The sequence below is a fragment of the Thalassophryne amazonica genome, chromosome 12 (genome assembly GCF_902500255.1).
Source record: "Thalassophryne amazonica chromosome 12, fThaAma1.1, whole genome shotgun sequence".
Taxonomy (NCBI): Eukaryota; Metazoa; Chordata; class Actinopteri; order Batrachoidiformes; family Batrachoididae; genus Thalassophryne; species Thalassophryne amazonica.
Genome location: NC_047114.1, coordinates 8,727,586 through 8,755,484, shown reverse-complemented (window position 1 = coordinate 8,755,484; position 27,899 = coordinate 8,727,586). Strand labels below are relative to the sequence as shown.

The 27,899-nt window shown below is 41.2% G+C and overlaps 1 pseudogene; it reads right to left on the bottom strand.

Annotated features, from left to right (window-relative positions):
- Positions 1–448: 448 nt before the first annotated feature.
- LOC117522475 lies at positions 449–27,711 on the bottom strand (annotated as a pseudogene).
- Positions 27,712–27,899: the final 188 nt, after the last annotated feature.

Here is a 27,899-nt window from a genome sequence, read left to right as displayed (position 1 = left end):
CCTCATTTCATGTAGTGCTCCTGATATTTTTTTTCCCCAACTACATGCTAAAAGACAACTGTGTTTAGGCTTCAAGTAGGTTTTACTGACTTCTAGCAATTTAAGACTGTCTTTTTAGGCTTCCCGTATTATAACATTACACTCTCATGCCATATTTCTTGGCCACCTGAGAGTTGTTTGATGAGTATGCTGCACTTATTGCCGTGAGCTTCAAGGTTTAACTGACCCATTTTTGAACCATGCTCTTTCCATGATGAAAATCATGTAGTATTGTAAGCTATTTAGTAGCGGGTCTACATTTGGAACAGTACGGTAGTTTCACATTGTGTGCTGTAATTCACATAATTTCGAACTATTCTCCAAACAGCATTATACACAGCATTTGGAGAGCAGAATTCCATCTACCAATTTTAGTCAACATTTTTTTTTTTTAATTTGCATAACTGTTTTACAAGAACAGGACAATATTTACCTTACTAGTAGATGCTTTGTAGGTCGTCTTCAGTTTCTGAGAGAGTTGACTGGTGCTATGGCTGGCTGAAAATTGTCAGAAATTAAATGATAACATATACCTTCTTTATTCTTAAAAATCACAGATATGAGGAAGAGAACATGAATAGGTTGACAAAGAAAAAACAATATTGCACTTGATGGAATGTTAAACACTTCTCATACACATTTTACAACAAATTCTAGCTATTTATTCCTAGAAAAGACAAATGTACAGTAAGAGTCTAGAGATCTCACCTTTTGTTTTAAGTGCTCCTTTAGCTAAATCTGCTCCTTCAAGGCTGTCCTTCTGCAGCTAATCGATCGTTCAGCGTTCGATTTCTCTACGCACTGAAAGTCAAACATTTCACACGTTACTGTTTACAAAACACACCAATGGTTCCCCACAAGTCAATGCCAAAAATGTTTAAAATTTGTATTTTTAAACACCCGCCAGCCCTCTAACAGTAATTAAGGAACACTGAACTGATGCTGGAGAGGTTTTTTTTTGGGGGGGGAATCAAAGCCTATTTTTAGCTCAATTAAATCCAGGATTGTGCAACTGAAATGGAAATGCAGCGAGATGACTTTAGCAAAAATAACAATAAAAACGGGTGGGGCAACACCGACTGTCAGCACTTACACTCCAGGTTTTCTATGTAGAGATTCTCAAACTCCCTCTCGATCTGACTGAAGAGGTCCAGCAGATTGCTCCTCACATGCAGGGGCAGTTTGGATTCCTGTTGAGAAAAACAGAAATGAACAATGAAAAGTGTGGCTTGGGATGATGTCATATGTAACTATGTTATTACAGAAAATTGGAAAACACTTGGGTCAACAATTACCGGCACAGCTTATCGGTGCCGATAATCTGCAATATATATACAGTGCATCCGGAAAGTATTCACAGCGCTTTACTTAATCTACATTTTGTTATGTTATAGCCATATTCCAAAATGGATGAAATTCATTTTTCCCCTCAAAATTCTGCATACAATACCCAATAATGACCAGATTATTTAGTTTTTTAGATTTTTGCAAATATATTAAAAATGAAAATAACGATGACTTCCAGTTATGGCATCGGATTGATGAGACGCACGTAAGTTGCTCCCTGATACTTAATACTTTTTCTTCCACCTACACACTGAGTTTTGTCACAAATTTTGCTTATCTAAGCCACAAGAAGCTCCATTACACACCGCAACGGAAAGTCAGAAATGAGTAAATCTCAAGCAGCCATGGTAAGAATCAACATGAGCTACTCAGCACTTTAGCCCACTCAACAAAGAGGCTACAAGACAGCTAATGAGTGAGCAGCTAGCGCGGAGCCGCTAACATTAAATACATTAGTTGGCAAGTGGGGGAAGCTGCATAAAAGTGTAACGGGGTGAGCTCACCGCTTTGATGAATTCTGCATTGGCTCCAATCCAAGCCTCACTTCAAATGATCACCAAGGCCCTAACTTCACATACCACCACCATCGCTGTTATGGACACAGCCCTCACTGCTTTCGGAGGAGGATGTGACCGCGCTGAAATCACAACTGATATTAGCAAGAAGGAGAACAAGAAACTTCAGCTGACCATGGAGGACCTGATGTCACGCTCTAAAAGAAAGAACCTCTGGGTAATTGGTGTCCTGGAGGGAGCGGAGGGAACTGACTCCGGGCTCTTCATGGCCACACTTCTAAAGAAAGTGACCGGGGATGCGGGATGGGCTGCAAGACCTGGAGCTTGAGCTAGAATGCGTACATCACAGTCTGGCCCCAAAACCGCTTCAAGGATACCGGCCCTTTATTGTTCGCTTTTACAAACATATCCACAAAGAAAAGGTGTTGCAGTGGGCAAAGAAAAACCACAATGTCTTGTACTTGGGACAGTCCATCAGGATTTTTGAAGATTTCAGCCATGCAACAGCCAAGAAGTGGGCCAGCTTCAACAAGGTGAAGAGCCAGCTCTACAAAGATGGAATATGCTTTGGTGTTATCTATCCAGCCTGCCTGCGGATCACCATGAACAGACAGACACACATTTTTGACTTGGCTGAGGAGGCGGAACGATTCTATTTTGGACAACAGAAGTAAGTGGAAAATACAGACTAAGGTAAAATCGATTGGTTCACTGAAAACTGAATGATCATTAAAAACACTTCTGGTATATCTAGGAACATTTATTTCAGTCTCTTTGTTACAAAGAGCATGGTTGATTCTGTCTATAAGTGTGTAACAACTGATTGGTAATTAAGGGAAGCAAACCAAATGGGTAACTGGAGGTTTGTAATTTTTCCTGCTAGCTCATCTTTTTTGATTTTTTTTTTTCTTCTTTTTCAGGTGAGTTTAGGACAAATTTAGTGTGCAATCTATTTGTGATGGCAATTATGCCAACAGTTCTAGTTCATATATGTGGGGGTTTTTTTGTCTGTGTCCTTTTTGTTGCCTTTTATTGTTTTCTATTTCTACAACTATTTACTCTGTTGCAGTGTCCATACTGTTATATCTTTGCTGTACTGGTTGCATGCCATTGGGACAATTATCTATGCCATATTGTCACAAATTATATAATCTAACTGTAGATGACTATTTTAGACCCGATGGATAGGCTGGGTTCCATTGGGTTTACAAACTGGAATGTGAGGGGACTTGGTGGACCTATTAAAGAGCTAGAATCTTTTACAACCTAGCAGCTGAAATCAGAAATTGTTTTACTTCAGGAGACCCACATGCGTGTATATGACCACTCGACACTACGGAAACCTTGGGTTAGACAGGGGTTTCATTCTGTCATACCCAGCGTGGGTCTAGGCCTTGATCCTTTGCCTCTACCTTTGGCTGACCTCACTGCCCCAGCTTTGATGTATTAGTTTTTTTTTCAACATGTGGTTATTTTTGTTCTAGTTTTGCTTGTTACTTTGTTTTGTTACTTTTCATTCTTGAGCCATTATCCAGTTCCGTTCTAGTTTTGTTCTGCCAGTTTATGTGTGCATTATTTATAAGATTAGATAAAACTATATTGTCGTAAAACGGAAATTTGACTTGCATGAGCTGCCGAAGACCCAAGACGTGAAAATGCATCAAACATTCATGATAAACAATCAACATAAAATTATTTTAAAACTAGTGTGTGGTCTGCAACAATGTGTTCATTTGGTGATCATTGTTTATCAATTGTTTGTTTTGCTTCATGTAGTTTGCTTTTCTTATAGTTTGTTTACCACCTTGTTTTCCTAGTTTAGATTTGCTTAAGTATTTATGTTCCATTTTCAGTCCTGATGTTCATACCCTGTTCTTGGTTATGTTATTCTGCCCTCAGTTTGTATTTTAATTTTGTTCATAGTTCTCAGTTTCCATCACACCCCAGTTAATTAGGTTCACTCACAGCCCTGCACCTGCCATTATGTTTTTTCCACTCACTTTTGATTCAATTTTTTGTTTCCATTCACTCACGCTCTTGCACCAGCTCACGTGTCTTTGTCTATTACATCACGTCACTTTGTGCACTCCCTTCCTCACTGGCTTGCTCCTTCCATACGCTTTGTTCACTAGCCATGCCCCCTTTCTAGATCCTTCCCCTCACATGCACTTTGTTAACACTTGTTTATTTAATCTCCTCCCAGCCACCACAACCTTTGCCAGTTGTCGTTGCTTGTAGCACATATTCCCAGCCTTTTGATCACAGTCCTGGTTTGTTTAGCTGTGTACCGTCTTCTGGATTGTATTTCTCAACAACGTCTTTTGCCATCATCCCTGACTACCGTGTTTGCTTGTGCCTCTGACCCCTGCTGAACTATGACTGCGTTTTTTGCCTGTCCTGCTTGTACCTCCACTCTGCTGCTTGACTGCCTGTGTACCGAACCCAAAACTGGAATAAAGACAACGATTTCTTATACACCAAAGCCTGGTTTAGGAGTGCTGCATTGCGGGTCCAGCCGCTATGGGTGTCAGGCAGCCGCCCGGGCGTGACACATTCAAGTTTAATAGCCATTCAAGAGGCACAGCAAATATTATACACATAAATTTCAGGTCTTACCTGGACCAATTTACCAGACCCAAACGGTTGCTATATTGCTGTGGTCGGCAAACTATCCTCTTTATCCTCTTAATTTAGCTGAAGTAACAACTAGTCTTAAATTAATGCAGAATGGCAAGGCACCGGGTCCGGATGGCTTTCCAGCAGATTTTTAAAGACATTTTCTGATCAACTTGCCCCCCTAAATGTTGGATATGTTTCAACTGAAATGTAGATCCTCCCCCAACTTTAACCCAAGCCTCAATATCACTTATTCCCAAAACCCAATAAAACCTGGAAGAATGCAGTAAATTAGAGACCCATCAGCCTGCTCAACAATGATGTGACGTTGTTAGCTAAGGTTCTGGCTGGCTGTTTGGACCCCTGCCCGCTAAACATAATCTCTAGCGATCAAAATGGCTTTATAAGGAGCAGGCAACTATCCTTGAACATTCATCGGCTACTCAATATTACCCTTTCTGAGTCCCATACATGAGGCTGAAATGGTAGTATTAATGGACGCAGAAAAGGCTTTCGACCAGGTGGAGCGGGGATATTTATTCTCAGTTCTTAAAATATTTGGTTTTGGTCCAAAATTTATATCATGGATTCAACTCTTATACAGTGCACCCAGTGCTAGTGTGATCACCAACTCCACCCGGTCGGAATACTTCCCCTTAGTGCGCAGCTGCCGACAGGGTTGCCCCTTGTGGCCATTGTTATTTGCCATTAAAATTGAACCCCTGTCCATGAAATGGAATCAAGCACAGGGAGTGGCTTTATGCCGACGACCCTTCTTCTTTACATATCAAACCCTACCATTAGTATAAATCTATCCTCAAAATTCTAGAAACGTTTGGCTCTTGTTCAGGTTATAAACTAACTTTATTAAGAGTGAATGTTTTCCTGTGAATGATGCTGCAAAACAGATCCCAGATCAACATTACCCTTTCGACTAGCGCTTTCCACTTTTTGCTATCTAGGTATCAGTATATGATCTCACCTCACTTTGCAAAAACATTATCATAATAACAGTCAAAGAGGTGAAATCACATCTCCAATGTTGGAATGCTCTCCCCGGTCTCTACTAGGCAGAATTAACACAATAAAAATGAATGTGGTTCTGAGAATCTTATTCCTTTTTCAATGCTTGCCAATATTTCTCCCCAAAATCCTTTTTAAAAGAACTAGATAGTAACATTTCAACTTTTATTTGGGCGGGTAAGACTCCAAGGGTAAAATATTCAACTCTACAAAGAGTTAAAATGATGGAGGCATTATGATGGGCAGCCAATATCCAAAAAAAAAAAAAAAAAAATTACACATGGTATAACCCTCCATGTAGCTCTGTCTCTCCAGCAACTTTGGTCTGTGCCCCTCTAAACTCATATCCTATACATTATACCTCAAACCTAATACTTTTATCTGCAGTAAAGATTTGGAAGCAATATCGAGGCCAGTTTAAAATTTCCTCTGCTTCCATACTAATGCCATTTGTGACAACCATTTATTTACACCCTCAACTGTTGACCCAGTTTTTTCCATTGTGGAAGGATAAGGGCTTAGTTTTCTTTAAACACACTCTTTGTTGATAAACTTTTATTTCTTTTGATACTCTTAGAACTAAACTTGACCTTCCACAATCTCATTTATTTAGATATTTTCAGACCCGCAATTTTGCTCACCATAATTTCCCCTACTTTCCCCATGAACCACCCAGTGGTGGGCACAGTACCGATAATCTGATAATTATCGAAGATAATGTTTTCATTATTGGATTATCTTTTCAGATAACTTAGAAAACCATTATTGGACTAATTATCTTCCGATAAGTTTTTGTCCAATAATTTTTAGACTGATAACGTGGTAAACAAAGCTGAACAGCGACAAACTCTTATAAAATTTCAAATCAGTTGAACACCATCCATCCATCCATCCTTTTTCTTCCGCTTTATCTGGAGTCGGGTCGCGGGGGCAGCAGCTCAAGCAAAGCCACTCAGACCTCCCGATCCACACACACCTCCCCCAGCTGTAGTCCCTCCAGCGTGGGAATGTAGTCCCTCCAGCATGTCCTGGGTCTTCCCTGGGGCCTCCTCCCAATGGGACGTGCCCGGAACACCTCTCCAGCGAGGCGTCCAGGGGGCATCCGGAAAAGATGCCCGAGCCACCTCAACTGACTCCAAGCTCCTCCCGAGTGACCGAGCTCTCACCCTATCTCTAAGGGAGCGCCCAGCCACCCTGCGGAGGAAACTCATCTCGGATGCTTGTACTCGCAATCTCGTTCTTTCGGTCATGAGCCAAATCTCGTGACCATAAGTGAGGATCGGAATGTAGATCGACCGGTAAATCGAGAGCTTTGCCCCCCTACTCAGCTCTCTTTTCACCACGATGGTCCGATACAGCGTACGCATCACTGCAGATGCTGCACCGATCCGTCTATCGATCTCACGCTCCATCCGTCCCTCACTCGTGAACAAGACCCCGAGATACTTAAACTCCTCCACTTGAGGCAAGGACACTCCAGTTGAACACCTACCTGCTAAATGTTTTGTAGCAGATGTGTAGTTCTACCCTCTGTAAAAAGAGGAGAGCTGCTTCTAGAAGAAACTGCTCAATCATCTGCAGGCAAAGGAGAACTGGTCACCAAAAAAAAACCCAACTCATTTCTTTTAAGCCCATACTGATACGATGGCAATATCATCCAAATCATCCAGAGGCATACATTTTTAACTTATGGTTCAAATTTTAACCAAACTAATTTCGGACTAGTTACTTAAATTAACGTCATGTCTGAAGTTTTATAAAGTGAAAATATCAGATATATGTTTTAGTTTTAAAGTAATGCGCTAATTTTTAAGGTTTTAGTGTAGACATGCTGTGTCCCAGTGCATTATGGGTTGGATATGGTAATCTCAGTACGTTCACTACATGAAAAATGCATTTGAGACACTCTGATCAGGCTCCACGGATAACAGCATTAAACTCTAGTACCTAAAACTCTTGTGAATATATTCTCTGGGTTTATAGATGTTACTGTGTTCGCGTTTATTAAATTCCATGCATCTTAAACGTTGGACTTGTGTTTCCAGAAGCAAAACGTAAACAGAAGCTTTTTTTTCCAAACTTAATTTACAAAAACTCTCAATGGAAGACAAAAAAACATTACAAGACAGGTCTGCGGTGTTTGCACAGGCACAGTGCCGAGAGGTAGTCGTGAGATGTTAAACGCAGCTCGTTACGTCATGTATGCTAAACAATGCAGGACGCCACGATTAACCTGAAACTCGGTGCGATACAAAAAATTCTCACACCAATGAAATATCAACTGAAAAAGGGCCAAAACTCGCACTGGCACCAGTAGATCATGGCAGTGTTCTATTTATTTTGACACTGGTTATATCAGACGGTTATCTAATTACAACTTGGCTTTTTTTTTTTTGAAAATGCCTTTTTTTGGCATATTTTACAAAAGCACATTTATCTGTAAACACCAACACACCTCACATTAACGTGTTGGTTTACATAGAATGAATCAACAAATCAGTGAGCAGAGGCACATTGTACCTAGAATGCCATCTGTCTGTGTTTGTTACAAAACTTCAGAATTAGTGCATTATTCAACATTAAAAGATATATGTTATATCTTAACTTTGCACAAATGACAGAATTGACATTAATGGAGTTATTCTATCAGTATTCATTTTATTTACACCAAACCATAACTCAGCACTGCTTTATCTTCCAAGACCTCGGCCTGACAGCAGAGCTGTGACTGAGTAGAGAGTTGAGCTTTGTAGCTCCTCTCAATTGCTTCTGTGCTGGAAACCATGCAGTAAGCTGGAGCTTCCAGCAAGGGGGCAAGATGTTCAAAGACAGAAGTGCTGGCTCATTGTTTGGGTCTGTGGTCGCCTTTGATGCTTTCAGAAGCGATCGTGGTGTTAAAACTCAAAATCAGTTTATTAGTAGTTGCAAGTGTACCGGAGACAATACTGGAATTTATCAGTTATTTGTAACTTCCGATACATTTTTGGGTGGTTTATCGTTTTAACTTGATCAAAGATAACTTTTCAGTTATCTGATTATCTGTTATCAAAGTTAATTTTTTGGTTATATGTGCCCACCACTGGAACCACCTGACTCCCTCATAGATACAATCCTATCTTACCCTGCATTCCATGCAATTATTTCAGCTGTAGTTAAGCTGACCGCATCTCCATCTCTTTTAACAGTTACAGACACGGGAATCAGAACTCAATGCTACTTTTTCAGATGACTGATGGCAGAAGGCCCTGGAAAGAGTCAACACCACCTCACCTTGTGCTAGTCTGACAATGATACAGTTTAAGATTTGCACAAGACACATTTGACCAAAGTCTGACGACAAATTATTTAATTCCAGTGATATGTGTGACAGATGCTCTCTCTCACCTGCCAATCATGTGCACATGTTCTTCTCCTGTGTAAGATTTGGCCATTCTGGTCCTCTTTTATGATACCTTATCTAAGCTCTCAGTAGACCCATGGTTCCCAGCCCTTTAATCTCTGTTTTTGGTGTACCTGAGGACTTTGCTTGTTTCTCTGCCAGGGAGAGGAATGTTATTGCTTTCTCCTCTATTGTGGCTCGCAGATAAATCTTACTTCACTGGAAAGACCAAAAACCCCCATCTTCTAAATCGTGGTTGAAAGATCTATTGTCCTTCATTCATTTAGAAAAAATTAAGTTCAGTATTAGAGGCTGCTCTGAAAATTTTAATAAGACTTGGGGTCCTTTCTGTCCTTGGTCAATGACATGTCATCTCTGGAGGACTAATATATATTTGACTGTTTTATGGGGCAAGACTGTAGCAGAACATATGGATCAACTTGTAACACACTGTAATCCCTTGTTTTAGATATTAACATTAATATATAGTATATTATGTTATTAGATTATTTATTGTATTTTTACTGGTTTTACTCTATTTTTGTTTATTTGATTTTTTTTTTATTTTGCTCTTGTTTAGTTTTATTCCTATTGCCTGTTAATTTTAATTTTATTTATACATATCTATGTGTGAGTGGGAGAAAATTGTTCGAGATGTGTGTGTAAAAAAAAAGAAAAAAAAAACTGAATTGGAATGTACTTGCGGAATGAATGAAGTGCTAAAAATTCAATAAAAACATAATGGAAAAATTAAAATTAAAGTAAATAAATAATTAAAATCACATGTACATAAGTATTCACAGGCCATGAAGCTCAAAATCAAGATCCTGTTTCCACTGATCATCCTTGAGATGTTTCTACAGCTTAATTAGAGTCCACCTGCAGTAAATGCATTTGATTGGACATGATTTGGAAAGGCACATACCTGGCTACATACACAGCAAAATCACCAATGTTATATTAACACCGACAGTGAACATATGGTCCCACTCTGACTAGAGTAGGACCATATGTACACTGGCAGTGTTAGTATTACACTGGTGATTTTACTGCGTATGAGGTCCCACAGTTGACAGTGCATGTCAGAACACAAACCAAGCATGAATTCAAATTAATTGTCTGTAGACCACAGACAGGATTGTCTCAAGGCACAAATTGCGGGAAGGGTACAGAAACATTTCTGCTGCTTTGAAAATCTCAATGAGCACAGTAGCCTCCATCATCTGTAAACGCTTATTGAGTGTTGTTAGAAGGAAAGGTGATGTAACACATGGTAACCATACCACTGTTCCAGCTTTTTGAAACGTGTTGCAGGCATCCATTTCAAAATGAGCAAAATTTTCATCTTTGCTATACAGGCTTAGTTCTCACAACCGGTTGTCTTTTTTTCCCTATATTTTACAGTTTTACAGATTTGTGTTTCATGTTCGACATACTTGGTTTCTCACGGTTCTATGTGTATTATGTTAAAGTGCCTTTGCTAAAGATAAAATTTAGTCCAGTTGGAGCCCTCATTGTTTGAGAAAAGCCTACTGATTAGTCCACTCAGTGACACACCCCTCAAAACCTGCCGCTCCCAACACACCCACCTGATGGTTCAGGTTCTTTCCATTAAAGCAACAGACACAGAAAAAGGTTGCTTCTTTGAGGAAAACTGGTTTTCAGGATGTCACACCTCAGTGTTTCAGTTGATATTTGATTTTAAGAAACCTTTCTGTAAATCAGCTTTACACGTTAATTGGGGTTGATGTGCAACATAACTATATGTGTATAACAACACACCAAAGGTTTTCGGGTTCACTGCCTTGTTCCTGACCACAGATATTAACCATGAGTACAGCTCCACCCCCACGCCCCCCACAAAATAAAAAAGGAACCCACTAGCAAGCTTTTCAACACTGAAAGTGCTTTTATTTTGAAATGCTACATAGTTATATTTGCTTTCAGACTCAAACTTGACATACAAGTCCTTCTCCTAATACAAACTGTTTTTATATCCACACCATTCACACAGCTAAGTGAAAACTAATTTAAAATGTAATTAATTCATTTTTAAGTCATGCTAAATGAAAACAAAACATTTTAAATGTCATCCAGTTCATACTGTATCTCAAAGCCAATTTAAACAAGACCAAAAGATGTAAATCTGCTTCCAACTCAACTTGTAGATGTATTTAGAAAGAAATGCCTTTTTCCCTTTCTTTTTTACACACTTATTTTAGTGTGCAAGAGCAGTTCCTGCAGCTGTAATCAAGTTATTTGGGGCATGTGGGTGAAAAATACAGAATGTCACCTTTTGTAGAATAGAGAAATACAATAACATTGAAACAAAGATGGCTTTATTTGAGCAAAAAACACACCTGCAATGACAGAATTAATCTCCCAACACAGATATTTGGTTAACACCAAATCTAAACGGCACCAAACCTTATCTAAATCTATTTGTGAATGTTGTACTACTACAGAAAACACTCCTAAAACTTACCTCAATTCTCACGCAGAGTTCCGGATTATCAGAGGACTAGGACCAAAGGGACCAGAGTGAAAAACACAAAGTCACAAGGGAAAGATGGTATCATTTACAACAGTTTGGTGAGAAACAGATCTTTGCAACTGGAACAATTCTGCAACGACTCGACCAGGTCAGTTGTTTCTTCACTATGACTGACTGACATTTTTGACTGCGGGTGGGTTTCGCATTGTGCCCTTTATGTTTGACCTACTGTAACAAATTAGCAAACAACGAGGAACAGAGAAGTGGCAGAGCGTTGGAATTTTATGAATTTTAAATATATCTTTTAATGCAATTTGTCTTTTATCCAAAGTTGAGATAAAACAGAGTTCACAGCTCACATTCAGCCGTTCACACTGACAAGTCAGCAGCTTGAGGTTTGGAACAAGCTCCCTCCTAATTCTTCACAGTTTCATCACTGTAGCCAGACGCAGGCCTTACACAGTTCAGGTCCAGCAGTTAAACCAGGTCAGGTGATACCCTTCAGTAGACAGAGGAGGCCTTTAGGGAGGTAGGGAGGGGCCCCAGGTGGTTACCAGTCAATTTAAATTCAATTTATAAAAGAGCCAAATCGCGACATCGCCCCAAGGTGCTTCACACAAAACAGTTCAAAAACAGTTTAACATGAATTAACAACAAGTATAAAACACAATTAAAAACAAAATTTAAAGCAATAGAATTTAAAAGAATTAAAAAGCAGAATAACACACTATGATAACCAAAGGACTGATTAAAAAAAAAATAAATAAATAAATAAAAAATGCGTCTTCAGTCTTGACTTGAGGGTCTCCACAGTATCGGACGGTCTTATCAACACTGGGAGACCATTCCACAATACTGGGACAAGATAAGAAAAGGCCCTTTGACCGACAGACCTCTTCTTCACCCTCGGGACACAAAGCAGTCCTGCATCAGATGAGCGCAAAGCCCGAGACGGTACATAGGGCTTAATCAAATCAGCAAAGTACGTCGGTGCCAGACCATGAACAACTTTATAGGCTAATAACAGAACCTTGACGTCTGATCTCAGAGAGACAGGTAGCCAATGGAGGGATGCCAGAACAGGTGTAATATGGTCAAACTTTGTAGTCCATTTCAAAAGTCTGGCAGCAGCATTCTGAACTAATTGGAGACCCCTAATACTGGACTGCAGCAAACCTGAAAATAGGACATTACAATAATCGAATCTGGAGGAAACAAAGGCATGAATCAGGGTCTCAGCATCAGCCATGGACAAAATTGGACAAATCCTTGCTATATTTCACAAATGGAAGAAGGCACCTCTCGTAACATCCCTAATGTGACGGACCAAAGGACAACACAGGGTCAAAAACCACCCCAAGGTTCCTCACCCTGTCCATGTGATGAACGACACACGAACCTAAGCCAAGCGCTAGCTGATGAAATTGATGCTGATATCTTGCTGGACCAATAACCATCATTTCAGTCTTGTCAGAATTTAGAAGCAGGAAGTTACTAGACATCCAGCCTCTCACTGATGCAAGGCAATGCTCTAGTGTTTTTATAGAACTGAGATTACCAGCAGTTATCAGCATATACAATTTAGTATCATCAGCATAGCAATGAAAGACAATCCCAAAACGCCGCAGTATATGACCAAGGGGTGCTATATAGAAGGGAAAAAAAGCAGGTGGCCCAAGACAGATCCCTATGGAACCCCAAATTTTATATCACTAAGGTTAGAAATAGTGTTATATAAAACACAGAGAGAGCGACTGGATAGATATGATGTTAACCATCCAAGGGCACTTCCAGTAATCCCAAAGTAATGCTCCAACCTATCAAGTAAAACACAATGATCCACGGTATCAAATGCACCACTAAGATCCAACAGCACCAAAACCAAAGTGGTGTCCAAATCCACTGCGATCAGAAGATCATTAACCACTTTAGTAAGAGCTGTCTCCATGGAGTGTTTTTTTTTTCTGAAACCAGAGTGCAGTGGCTCAAAAAGATTATTCTCGGTAAGGTGGTCCACAAGCTGAAGTAAGACCACTTTTCCAGAATTTTAGAGCAAAATGATACATTTGATATGGGCCTATAATTTTTCAATTCACTAGGGTCAAGATTAGGTTTTTTAAGTAACGGTTTAATCACTGCAGATTTAAAACGTTTAGGAACAGATCCAGAAGTTAATGAAAGATTAACAATTTCCATTTCCAGTCAGAACCCAAAACCTGAGTCAACACTCAGTACCTGCACCTGATCTCAAACCTGACCCGCAGTTTGGAGGGAAATGATTTGTCATTTATCCTGAATAACTTGCCAAAAATGTCTGAGGCAAACTGCGGGCCTCAGGGGCATTGATTTACATTTGGAACTATAGTGTGCTGTGGTAGCGATTCCACTTACGATTTCTCCACAAGCGTTTGACTTATTTGGACCACATTGGAAAATGTAGCAAACAAAGAAACAAAGGAGGAGCCAGGATATCTACAGATGCTTTCAAACTGATCATGGACCACAATCCACAAAAGCACACCAATTAGCAGTTAAGAGATGTCTTGTGGAACACACTGGACTGCAGGTCTGATCTGAGGCGTTACCTTGATTCTTTTATATTTCTTTCTCCGGATGTGAAACACTAAACTTAGTTGATTTCAGGTGGAAGAGCAACACCCTTTTCTCCACCAGAACATGAGTCTATTCCACCTATTCCAGAAGCATTTCAGAACTGTGTCCCATTTAAATCTGCACCAATACAAAACCTGATGTGGCTCTTTAAACACATAACAGGTTTAGGCTTACAACCAGAGTGCTGACAGAAACAGCAGGCTAATGATGTTGTCTTGTGCTAAATGTTCAAATTCTAGGCCTGTCACACCTTGACAATTTAGCCAGCATATGCAGATTTATGAAAACTTTGGTGAATATGCTGGATACGTCTAACAAGTTATGCAGCTGTCACACCATGACAATTTAGCCAGCATATGCTGACAGCCATGTTTTCACCAAGTGGTCGGGTCAGTACGACATGGTATGGAACAATCTAGCTTGGTTTACATTTCCAAACACCAGCAGAACCCTTTTGTGTGGCAGGCAGAACACATAGATGTTAACAAGCACGTACGCTGTCACACGGCCACTCCCCTCCACACAGAGGCCAAATAGAGTAATTTTTTGGGGCTTGGAGGATCATGGGATTCATTTTCACTGTGTGCAGAATGCTCAAGAGTCAACTGATGTCTGTGATAAACACTGACGTGAATGAATGAGACGCTGTGACTCTTTCAACTTTTAAAATAACTTAATTGTCTTGTGGCACAACGTGCTGGTGTTCGCTGGATCAGGCTGAGAAGCGTACAAAACACAGAGGGACTTCTTTCAAAACGCTAAGTTTCTTCAGCCATGACAAGAAACTAAAGTATTTTCAGACGCCGTTTTCCCAAAATCAGGATGCTTTATGTGGATAGGTTTTCATCAGGCTGTGATGATGAATCTGACAGGTAAGATTAAGACTTTATATTTACTACGTGTGTGAATGGTTTTCATATTTGTACAATCTGAACTATTTGCATGAGGACTGCAGCCTTCAGTTGTTCAACCAATCAATAGACAGATTTAATGAATGTATTTCGCCTTATGAGTAACTTACAAGAAACATGTCCAGAATCGCATAACTGACCTACAACGTATAGCCTGCGTTTGCGGGACGTATGAGACATATGCTGGCATACATCAAAAATATTGTGCATGTCCAAAATTTTTCAACATACTCACCGTATACCAGCATGCTTCAACATGCTGTTACCTTCTTAAAAAGTACCCATAACTGGATGCACGCCAACATATTTGCTGTATTTTCAAAGGTTGGCATACACAGGCTAAATTGTCAAGGTGTGACACGGCCTTTACCAATTCTCAAGCTGGTTAACTGAAAATTTTAAACTTGAGTGATAACAAAACAACATCACAATAATGGAAAAAACAAAAACCAAACACTGCAATTTCTTCTGGCTGGTCCCCACCTTCTCCACGCATGTGGAGAAGGAGGCAGGCAACCATCAGCGAGTTCATCTATTTCACTGGCTGGAGAGCGCTTTGCACCGAACACTTCTTACTGGCTCACATAGACGCAAGACAGGCTGGTTCCCGCCTCCTTCTTTGCTACGATGCTCATTTTAATGCATATTTATTTTTGCTGCATAAAATTCTATTCATAAATAGTTTTTAGCCCAAGTGTTAAGTCTTTTTTCAGCGACATGTAGAATTCAAGCAGAACAGCAAAATAAATAAATAAAGTAAATGTCCCAACTGGCTGTGCCACTTCACTTTCGTGTAAAAATCTGCCCGGAAGTGATGTGACTGCTGCTGGTTGCCTGCCTCCTTTTCTGCGTACCCAGAGGAGGCGGGGACCAGCAAGCAACTTCTTGTTTCAGGTGCTGCCATTAGGGGTCACCACATGAGACCATTCATCTCCATCTCACCCTGTCCTCTGCATTTTCCTGTGTCACCCCGACCATCTTCATTATGTCATCCCTTCATGTCATCCCTCAGCACATCCATAAACCTCCTCTTTGGCCTCCCTGTTCTCCTCCTGCCTGGTGGTTCCACCCTAAGCATCCTTCTCAAACACTCTGGGTCCCTCCTCTGCACATGTACCAAACCATCTCAATCTCACCTGTCTGTCTCCAAACCGTCCAGCCTGTGCTGTCCCTCTGACATGGTCATTACAGCTTCATCAGACTTCTTTCAGCTCGTGTCTAGAGCAAAAGAAAAGTTCATCTTCTCGTCAGCAGATAATTTGATTTCTCGTTTTAATTTTTGTAGCGTCCAAACTGCCCACATTCTTTGTGTTGTTTGGTGTATGGATTTATATTCAGTACTGTGTTTGCTTGGGACTCCAGCGAGGGCAGTCGCATCTCCTCCTCTCTCCTCTCCTCGTGTTTGTCTCTATCTCTGCCTCAACCTTCAAAGTCCCAACTTCACCAGACTGAGAATTGTTTGAACTACATTCGGAATAACCATGGAATTGATCAGCTGGTCATTCAACGCCAATGACACAAGGAAATCAGTGCTGGAGGACCCTGTGTACCCAGAAGGAACCTATCCCGCGGGCTACAATCTCGATGCCTGGAAGAATTGCAGCGTAACGTGCTTGGCGCCAGTCTTCGTGGAAGACGTTGAGGATTTATTCTTATTTGTCATTGTGGTAGGAGGGCTTCTGCTACTAGGATTAGGCGCTGCCCTGATGTACCGGAAAACTGGCAAGACGGCTGCCACCAAAACCCAGAGGTGTCAAATCAGCAAGTACAACCCCTGGCAAAAATTATGGAATCACCGGCCTCGGCGGATGTTCATTCAGTTGTTTAATTTTGTAGAAAAAAAGCAGATCACAGACATGACACAAAACTAAAGTAATTTCAAATGGCAACTTGCTGGCTTTAAGACACACTATAAGAAATCAAGAAAGAAAACTGTGGCAGTCAGTAATGGTTACTTTTTTAGACCAAGCAGAGGGAAAAAAAAAATATGGACTCACTCAATTCTGAGGAATAAATTATGGAATCACCCTGTAAATTTTCATCCCCAAAACTAACACCTGCATCAAATCAGATCTGTTCGTTAGTCTGCATCTAAAAAGGAGTGATCACACCTTGGAGAACTGTTGCACCAAGTGGACTGACATGTATCATGGCTCCAACACGAGAGATGTCAATTGAAACAAAGGAGAGGATTATCAAACTCTTAAAAGAGGGTAAATCATCACGCAATGTTGCAAAACATGTTGGTTGTTCACAGTCAGCTGTGTCTAAACTCTGGACCAAATACAAACATGGGAAGGTTGTTAAAGGCAAACATACTGGTAGACCAAGGAAGACATCAAAGCATCAAGACAGAAAACTTAAAGCAATATTTCTCAAAAATCGAAAATGCACAACAAAACAAATGAGGAACGAATGGGAGGAAACTGGAGTCAACGTCTGTGACCGAACTGTAAGAAACCGCCTAAAGGAAATGGGATTTACATACAGAAAAGCTAAATGAAAGCCATCATTAACACCTAAACAGAAAAAAACAAGGTTACAGTGGGCTAAGGAAAAGCAATCATGGACTGTGGATGACTGGATGAAAGTCATATTCAGTAATGAATCTCGAATCTGCATTGGGCAAGGTGATGATGCTGGAACTTTTGTTTGGTGCCGTTCCAATGAGATTTATAAAGATGACTGCCTGAAGAGAACATGTAAATTTCCACAGTCATTGATGATATGGGGCTGCATGTCAGGTAAAGGCACTGGGGAGATGGCTGTCATTACATCATCAATAAATGCACAAGTTTACGTTGATATTTGGACACTTTTCTTATCCCATCAATTGAAAGGATGTTTGGGGATGATGAAATCATCTTTCAAGATGATAATGCATCTTGCCATAGAGCAAAAATTGTGAAAACATTCCTTGCAAAAAGACACATAGGGTCAATGTCATGGCCTGCAAATAGTCCGGATCTTAATCCAATTGAAAATCTTTGGTGGAAGTTGAAGAAAATGGTCCATGACAAGGCTCCAACCTGCAAAGCTGATCTGGCAACAGCAATCAGAGAAAGTTGGAGCCAGATTGATGAAGAGTACTGTTTGTCACTCATTAAGTCCATGCCTCAGAGACTGCAAGCTGTTATAAAAGCCAGAGGTGGTGCAACAAAATACTAGTGATGTGTTGGAGCGTTCTTTTGTTTTTCATGATTCCATATTTTTTCCCTCTGCTTGGTCTAAAAAAGTAACCGTTACTGACTGCCACAATTTTTTTTCCTGATTTCTTATAGTGTTTCTTAAAGCCAGAAAGTTGCCATTTGAAATGACTTTAGTTTTGTGTCATGTCTGTGATCTGCTTTTTTTCTACAAAATTAAACAACTGAATGAACATCCTCGGAGGCCGGTGATTCCATAATTGTTGCCAGGGGTTGTAAAAGTTCAGCCACATATTTGTTCTATCTTCCCAATAAACCAGCTGATTGTAATTACGTAGGTGGATGAGCTAATTATTGAGATCACCTGTTTTAGGTGCACAGGTAGAAGCAACACACGGGAGGGTTTTTACTTTCTGAAGCCGGATCTGACACCTCTGCTAAAACCACAAACCCACATCTGCCCGTCATGATTACCGAGGTTGGCAAGGCTGTACAATCTCAGACTGCATTATCTTGAATGCAAGCTGAAAACCATCTCTGAGCAGTTGTCTGCCCTGCAAAGGAACTGATGTTGGAGACCAGTGAATGTTTCTGTGTAGGCTCTCAGTTGTCCAGGTGGTTTCCATAGTAGAGAAGCTTGAATCTTCGACTGGTTGCTTGACGCAAGGACGTTTCGGTTCAAATCACAGAAGCTTCCTCAGCTAAAATTCTTGCTCTGGAAGTCTGACTTCTGTCTGACTCTTGTAGAGAAGAATAAAACAGAAGCCAACAAAAGGTGGAGTTTTAAACCTAACCAGACCCCTCCTACTGAGAGGCAGACTGCTATAGGCTAGTGACTAAACAATAGCTCTAATTAGCAACTATTGTGCTGCAGTTAGCACACCTAATGACAGGACAGCTGTCCCTCTAATGATGGGATGGATGCCTTTCTGATGGCTCCCTTGATGACGTGAATAACTCATTACCATGAACAAAAGACTGAAACTCCTTTGACCTGAGTACCCCATTGTAAACAGGGGATAAAGTGTGTCTCAGACCCCCTCCCCGATTAAGGCTGGGTTTCAAACGTTTCACAAAGAATGCCTCCTTGACCCCTCTCTCAAACCATTTCTTCTCTCTGGTTAATATTTGAACTTCCTTGTCCTCAAACATGTGGTTAGTGTCTTTAAGGTGGCGATGAACCGCAGACTGAGGTCCACTGGCGCCCTCTCTGCGGTGCTGGTACAACTTTTTGTGTAAAGGTTGCATCATTTCACCTATGTAGTGTTCGTTACAGTTTTCCTGACATCTGATAGAATACACTACATTGCTCTGTTTGTAACTACGGATCATGTCCTTAGGGTGAACTAATTTCTGTCTCAAGGTGTTAACCGGTTTAAAGTAAACTGGGATTTTTGTGCTGTCTGAAGATCCTCTGTAGTTTTTCCCCTACTCCTGCTAAATAAGGGAGAGACACTCTTCTTCTTGTCTCCGTCTCCTGTCTATCTGGTCTCTTTGTTCTCTGGGACTTCTGCACTTTGTCCAGGGACCATCGTGGGTTTGGCTCAAACCACCCCCTTGAACACAAGCTCGGGGTGATCAGGACGCTTCAACACAGAGCCCTACAGGTGCCCACAACTGCAGAGGGAAGGGCTAAAGAACAACGTGTCCAGAAAGCCCTCACAGTATGTGGGTACCCACGATGGTACGCACCGCACCTATACAATCAAATGTATAGGTGCGGTTGTTTTAATTCTGATGTGTGCCATTATTACGTTCAACTAGTAATAATTGTGGATTAACTGCTGTATTTTTGTCTGAGGTAACTGGGTGTGAAGATAATTTCATTGCACTTGTTGTAATGACAATAAATCATCATTCATTCATTGAGCATGTAACTGTCGGTCACCTGTGCCTCCAGCATGTCTCTCTGCAGGCCGGAGCGATCCTGCTCGGTGCTGTTGGTCCTGCGGATGGACAGGCTGTGGGACTTTCTTTTCTGCTTTGCCTGGCGAGTGGCGTTGCTGCTCCCGCTCTCTGCTGGCATCCCTCCTTCCACAACTGATGTGACCACCACCTAAAAGATTTTTAAAATAGCACCAAAGCTTCATCAGGGATTAAAGCAAAAAAAAAAAAAAAAAAAAAAAAAAAATTAAATCTAACCAAAAAAAAAAAAACCAAACAAAAAAAAAAAAAAAAAAAAATTCACAGCCAAATCATAAGTTGCTCATCAACTACAGTGCATCCGGAAAGTATTCAGCGCTTCACGTTTTCCATACTTTGTTCTGATACAGCCTTATTCCAAAATGGATGAAATTCATTTCTTTCCTCAAAATTCTACAAACAAGACCACATAACGACAATGTGAAAGAGGATTTTGAGATTTTCGCAAATTTATAAAAAAAAAAAAAAAAAAAAAAAAAAAAAAAAAAAAAAAAAAAAGTTACATGTACATAAGATTTCCCAGCCCTTGCCATGAAGCTCAGAATTGAACTCAGGTGCATTCTGTTTCCACTGATCATCCTTGAGACGTTTCTACAGCTTAATTAGAGTTCACGTGGGGTAAATTCAATTGACTGGACATGATTTGGAAAGACACATACCTGTCTACATATAATGTCACCCAGCTGACAGTGCATGTCAGAGCACAAACTATAAGCATGAAGTCAAAGGAATTGTCTGTAGACACAGACACAGGCTTTGTCTGTGAGACACATTGTGATTATGTGCATGAAGACTCTGAAGCGTCTTTTAAAGAAAAAAAAGATCTGTTTCGGCGGAGATATGATGCCCTAGAAGATGCCGTGCGCTTTATTCGGAGGGAACCTGAGCTTAAGTAGCCAGGGGACGGTAAAAAAGAAAACAAACGTTCATAAGACTCACTAACAGGTGTTGCTACTTACTATCACTGTTGTATAAGGATCCCATTCTCTCGTGAATCCTGTTGCTGTCTGCTGTGTGTGTGTGTGTGTGTGTGTGTGTGTGTGTACGCATATGCGCTCAGTCTCCCTCCACCTGATTCCACTCACTGTGTGCTCTGATAGGCATGAGCTTTAATATAATATTAGGTTATTGTGAGGGAACAAAAACTATTGCGAGCGAATGCAAAAACTATTGCAAAAAAAGGTATAAGGGGGAACGCAATAATATTGCGAGGGAACGCAAAAGTATTGCAAGGGAACGCAATAATCTGGGCAAAAAAAAAAAAAATTAACCACCATGTCCCTAGGTGGGCTCCGTACAAAAACACTCAGAGCAGACTTTGAAAAAACGAAAAAATATATGTTGGTAAAACTCTGTACTCTGCTCACTGTGTCGGTCATCACTGCTGTCACAGACTGAACGCCCCCCCCCCAAAAAAAAGAATTTGGTCCGCCCTGCCTTCACTGCGCATGCATCATTTAGGACCACAGCAACTCATCTGAGACGGACTCTACATGCAAAGCGATCAAAGGGAACAATGTGATTATTAACCATCAGATGACATAGTAAAACCTCTTAAATCATTCTAAAGTCAGTTTTAAGCAGAAACGAGGCGATAACCGGTAAGTCGCCACTGACTCTTTGAAATGACGGAGGCGCAGTGAATGTAGCAGCAACAGCTCCTCTGGCTGCGGCGCTCTGATCTCGTCCTCCATCTTTTATGATGAAATAATGCTGATTTTATGTGGACATGATTGCTGTACAAAAGCTTCAGATATCTGTCACTAAGACAGATGAAGACTGGAGTGCAGTTTGAGGAAGAAATTAGGTGATAATCGATGAACCACAGCTGACACACAGAAATGACGCATGCGCAGTGAAAGCAGGGCGGACTGATTTTTAGGGGGGACCATTCGGTCGGTGACACTGCACTGTGAGACACAAACATGCAGCCCTCCTTCAGAGCGCAAACAGGACACAGACACTGAAGGAAGGAAGGAGACAATTTCCCTATTTTGGCAATGCAAGTGCATGCCGTTTATTCTACATCTTAATCGCTTCATTGTCGTCATAGTCGTAGTCTATTCTTTATTCACAAGTCACAGCTCCGCCCATTACCTTGTAGCAGTTCAGACAGATAAAAGCACTACACGGGGGCTGAGAAAGCTTCGCCGTATGTATAGCAGGAATACATAACTCTGCCCCCACTCAGGGGTCCTGTCACCACATGCACATCCCGCAGGGGCACTGACAGGAAGTCATCACTATGCGGGTCTTAGCTTGTTAACATATGTAAGGCAAGGAGCACCCTGTAACGACGAGTGGTGATACTTTAATATGCACAGAGCAGGAAACACACTGTAATCATAGATGACGCTCTTGTATGGTGAATTATGTCCAAAATGTGATGAAAGATCGCTACAACGGGGACTTGCTGCCAGGAAGAAAAAAGAAAACAAAAAAGAAAACAGATGTTATTTTAAAAAATGATTTTGAACATTTTGAACGCGATGAATTTTATATCTTGTGTCCAGCCTTGATTTTTCGTCAGGATGGTGTCAGCATGAAACCTGCCTTTTGGCAGGCCAATTGACAGAAATCCATTGTAGCAACTGAGAATTTTAATGTAAAACATACTAGCGCAGTTTACATGGACAGTAATAATGTTAACCTGATAAGACCATATTCTGAAAAAGGCACTATGTTAATGGCATTTTCTGATGACCTTAACCTGAATTGGGTCACAATCACATTAAGCAATAATCTGATCAAGATATGGTGTATTCCTAATACAGTGTCAATACTGAAGTGTATTACAGACATGTAAACCCCTCAGACTATAACCTCCTGTTGGAGTTTTAACAGCCTACTGCAATGCCCATCATTAATCAGACTATGCTCTGTAATATAAACAGGAACATGAACTGAATGTTCTTTAGAACAACTCAGTTTGGTTTAGAATGTTTAGAGTCCTGAAATACACTGTGTATTGAAAATGTGAGTCCCAAAGCTCAGACCTAAGTCACAGCACCTCCAGGTAGTGAAAAAATGGTTAAAATTGGTGCATTTTCAGCATAAAATTTTGTTCATCAAATGTTGCCATTTTGTACATTATTAACAGGTAAGAAATTGTAATTATCAGTAATGAATGTTTTCAGGATTTTCTCTGAATTCTTTTAGATATTTGGTTTTATATAATGGCTGAGTGCATCCTTGTCATTTGATTGGTGGTTTGTATGTCACGTGACATGGATTATTCATCCCATTTGTGTTGTGTTGCATTTAGCATGCAAATTGTTCCATTTACCATGCAAATTTGGTTGCATACGTTTTGTACCATTGCATACTGCGAACCCTGCCCACACTAGGGGGGTAGAGTTTAACTAAACATTGCAGGGTTTGTTTTGCTGACGGACGACGATTTGAAGGAGCCAACTGATGATGTTAATTGTTCTAACACAAAAAATAAATCCACTATGCTGTAAGCCATCTGGAAGCATGAAGAGCTGACATGATTTTTCGCTGGAGTGAGGAAAGCAGACAACATAACAGTCTGTACATAAAGTTAGCGGACGGCATCACGGTCTACATTGTCAGGATTGGTTTTTTTTTTTTGTTTTTTTTTGCAAGTTGACTGAGAACAACTTTGGACTAAAGTTTGTGTTTGCCTGTTACTAAGTACCAGTGACGCAAACCAAAATGTAAGTTCCTTTTCTGTTGTTTATAAATTAATAAAATATCAAATGACAAGGATGTGTTTTCACCATTATATAAAAACAATAATGAATGTTATTCCAGTCTTTCAATGGAACAAATATTTCATTAGGAGAAAGATGGAACGTACCATTCATCTAGGCAAAGCCGAGTTGAATTTACTCATCTTGCCAGCAATGGTTTCTTGGCTACAATTATTTAACACTTTTTGTTGGCTCAAGCTTATGGTGCAGCCCAGAACTGATTGAGTCCAGGGTGTGCTGTCAGGGCCCCAAACGACAATGAGTAGAGGGTGCGCTGTAGGGGCCCCAAACGATGACGATTCGAGGATGCGCTGTCGGTGCCCCAAACGATGATGAGTCAGGGGTGCACTGTAGGGGCTGCAAATGACGACGAGTCGAGGGTGCACTGTAGGGGCCGCAAACGACAGCGAGTCCAAGCTGCGCTGTAGGTGCCCAAACAACGATGAGTCCAGGGTGCGCTGTCAGGGACCCAAACGACGATGAGTCCAGGGTGCGCTGTCAGGGACCCAAACGACGATGAGTCCAGGGTGCGCTGTAGGGGCTGCAAACGACAGCGAGTCCAAGGTGCGCTGTAGGGGTCACAAATGACGACGAGTCGAGGATGCGCTGTTGGTGCCCCAAATGATGATGAGTCAAGGGTGCACTGTAGGGGCTGCAAATGACGATTGGACAAATCATACTTTTGTTACATTCTCACAAATGTTTTCTTTTTTTAAATACAGTAAATCTGACAGTCTTCAGTGGCCCTCACAGCTGCAGTTACATATTCTACCACTGAGTGACACACAGGGAGGAGGCATGCAGCTTTGACCTGTGCCCACTGATCTGAATATTTTTGTTTTTGCAAACCGTAGGACTCGTCACTTGTGGAAGAATCAGTGGAATCTTTGTCACCACCTGTGTCTTCTGTTTAAGAGTAAGGCTCATGAAGAAAACACGATTATTTGCAGAGGTTTAATAAACTAATAATTCTGGGTTTGATGACCAATCACAACCCATCTTACAATAATATCTAAAAAATAGCCAATTGGGGGAAGTTTACATTGCGTGCGGCTTTCTACGAGCGAATGGTGACGCTGCGGAATCATAAACATAATGTCGTTTGCAGGTAAATACGATATGAAATAGTAATTTAATTGTCGCAGGGACGTAGTATGTTTAATATATTTCATCCAGCTTTGCCGATTTCCCGTCAGAATATTGTAAACACCATAATGCTTCATAATAAAGTCAATAATTACATTATTGCCGTTAGTCAAAATACTGCGAGAGAGAGAGATAAGAATAGGAGAGAGATTACAGACATTTCCCTTTAATGTGCCGTGGTCAGAGGATCAAAATTATATGTTTATCCCTTTCCCCCAGGGCTTAATTTGAGGGGGAGCAAGCCGGAGCGCTCCGGAACCTCTGACGTTGGCTCCGCCAGCTATTTATACTGGATCCGTGATCCGCCACCTCTCTTGACTAACAAAAAAAAATATAAAAAAAACAAAAAATCACCGCGATTGCTCTCACTGCCAATCACACCACCGCCCTCCTGTCTGCTGTGCGGAACTGCGCCAAATCTGGCAACAGGTCCAGAGGCTACGCTCGCTGTTTTGATCCGGATGTTGACCGTAGCCACAGAGCTCCGTGACCACAGAGAGAGGACTTGGATTCTTTGCGGGTCCCGCATCCGTACCCCCGGAGGCAGTGAGCAAAGGGAGAGCTGCGCATTGTGTTCTGCATGTGTCTGTTTATAATCTTCTCGCACAGAAGAAAAAAGAGTGTTTACACAAGAGAGAAAAGTGAGAAAATGTTAATGCCTGTTTGAGAAAAGTGTGTAGTGAGGGGTTTTACAGCCTTAAAACCTATAATAAGTGTAAAAAAATAGCGATGGACGCGCCTCCTTCGCCCGGTGTGTCGCTCTGCTTGGGTGGACTTTCGCTGCGAAAATTCGCCCCGGTGCGACATCAAATAGGAGCTTCCATTCCGCTCGGCGTCAAGTCATCATGATGGACCTTGATCACACGGAGCGAATTGTTGTGAAAAGCTCCCAATACAAAGAGTACCATTATTTGGTGCAGGAGCTGCGTCTGGATGACGACCGCTTTCAGCGGCCCATCCGCCTCTGCGGGACCCAGTTTGAGGACCAACTGTCCCGTTCACGCGGATATGTAATAAAAAAATAAAAACAAAAAAACCTCCGCTGCTTGCTGCAGCTCGTTCTTCCCCCAAAAACTGTCATAACTGTGTTTAGAAACCAGTCACCATTTGTTTTATTATACATCTGTGTAGTTAATAAAATATTCTCCACAGACGATTCGCTCGCGCGCACGTAAAGAAAAAAGAAAGAAAGAACAAAACAGCTTGCTGTGAGGCTGCTCCTCGCTCTTTCCCAAAAAAAATAATTGTCTTTAGAAACCAGTCACCATTTGCTTTATTATACATCTGTGTAGTTAATAAGTAAAATAATCTCCATGGACCCTCGTGAGGGCATGTAAAAAAAAGAAAAAAAGAAAAAGATCTCCACTCGCGCTGCTGTGGGGCTGCTGCTCGCTCCAAAAACTCTCATAATTGTGAAATAAAGGACAAAAGAGACATAAGTCCTGCTCACAGGCTGCTACCAGATACAGGACATGTTCACATCTTCAGTCAAACTCCAGACATCTCCACGTCACTACATATCTAGTACCTGATTGGTCATCGCGGCGCGACGAAAAAGTTCAGATTTTTCAACTTGGGGAGGAGGGCAACACGACTTGACGCGACGCAATATCGCGTCACAAACGTGCCAAACGCTCAAAATCGCTTCACTCGCGTCGCGCTGCGCGGTTTGGCGCCAAAATGCGTCCTTACATAGGGATTACATGGCAACCTGTGGCTGCAGTCGCTCGCGTAGCGCCGGGTACGAACGCGGAGAACTTAACTCCCGCGATAAACGAGGGACCACTGAGGAATTTGTACGCTATCCAGATTTGGTGTGATTACAATACATGCCTAGTTTATTTTCGGTGTGGCGCACAGCGTTGTTCGCAAGCCCCCCCCCCCCCTTCCCGTCCTTTTTTTTGTTCTGCACCGGAGCCACCCATCCTCTGCGCTCCGGGACCTCCCACTTTACAAATTAAGCACTGCTTTCCCCTAATATTTAAAGTCCAGTCCGCACGTCACCAACTTGCTAATGTGAGCACGCGCCCCATTTTTACGTCATAGATTTAGCGACATCCCTTAATAAGTTTACTTGATAAAAACCTAAATCTATAAGCAAACAGCTGATTTCTGTCAACTAATAGATCGAGTTAACGTTCAGTTTTGATGTTTCGCGTTAAAAGGTGTTTCTAATATTTTGGCACCCTCATTTACGGTGACAAAGGACAAGACAAAATATTTGGGAATCTGTTAGAATAATACGTGCAGAGTCAGGCCTCAAAAATAACAGCAGAATAGACAGCCCGCTATCAACTATTACTAAAAATTAGTTTTCATGAAGTCTGAATTTAAATGAACGAGTGTCTATTTTTCTGGCCCCTGAAAAATGGTAAGAAACGGCATACTTAATCGGTAGAAACAGACCGTTCCTCTTGCCGTCATCGACGTAACATCAGGATGTGAAGACAAAGCAACAGCGGCTGCAAATATAACATTTTTACTCCCTCCCCAAAAAACAATAAATTCCGTCACAGCTTCCTGGCTGAACATACTGATAGCCTCCCAGCTGCTAACCTTACCTTATCTCCACCTATGCTAATGTGCTAACATCGCTTAAATGTGGACCGGCACTCACCAGAAAGCCTAAAAACAAAAGGCTTTATTCCAGAATATCAAGAAGACTTTTATGTGAAACATTTCCTCCGACATGTCAAAAAGCTACTGTGATCCAGAGTCCGTTTTGACAGCTGACGAGCTCCATCCGCTCGCTGAGCCGGTAACAAGACAATCCCCGCACCAGACTTTCACAATAAAAGCCTGGTTAAATCCACAACAATGGTGGCCCAAAAGTGTGCTTCAGAACTGCAATCACTTTTGAAGTAGGATTGGAAAACTGTCTCTCAAACAAAATTACTAAAATCAAACATTTTGGGAAACGGAAAAAAAAAAATCCTTATCCAGTCAGTAAAAAAGGTGTTTACGTTTACTAATTTAACATTTCCACAAATGTTTAGTATGAAATATTGCACTTGAAATGATGCATTTTCTC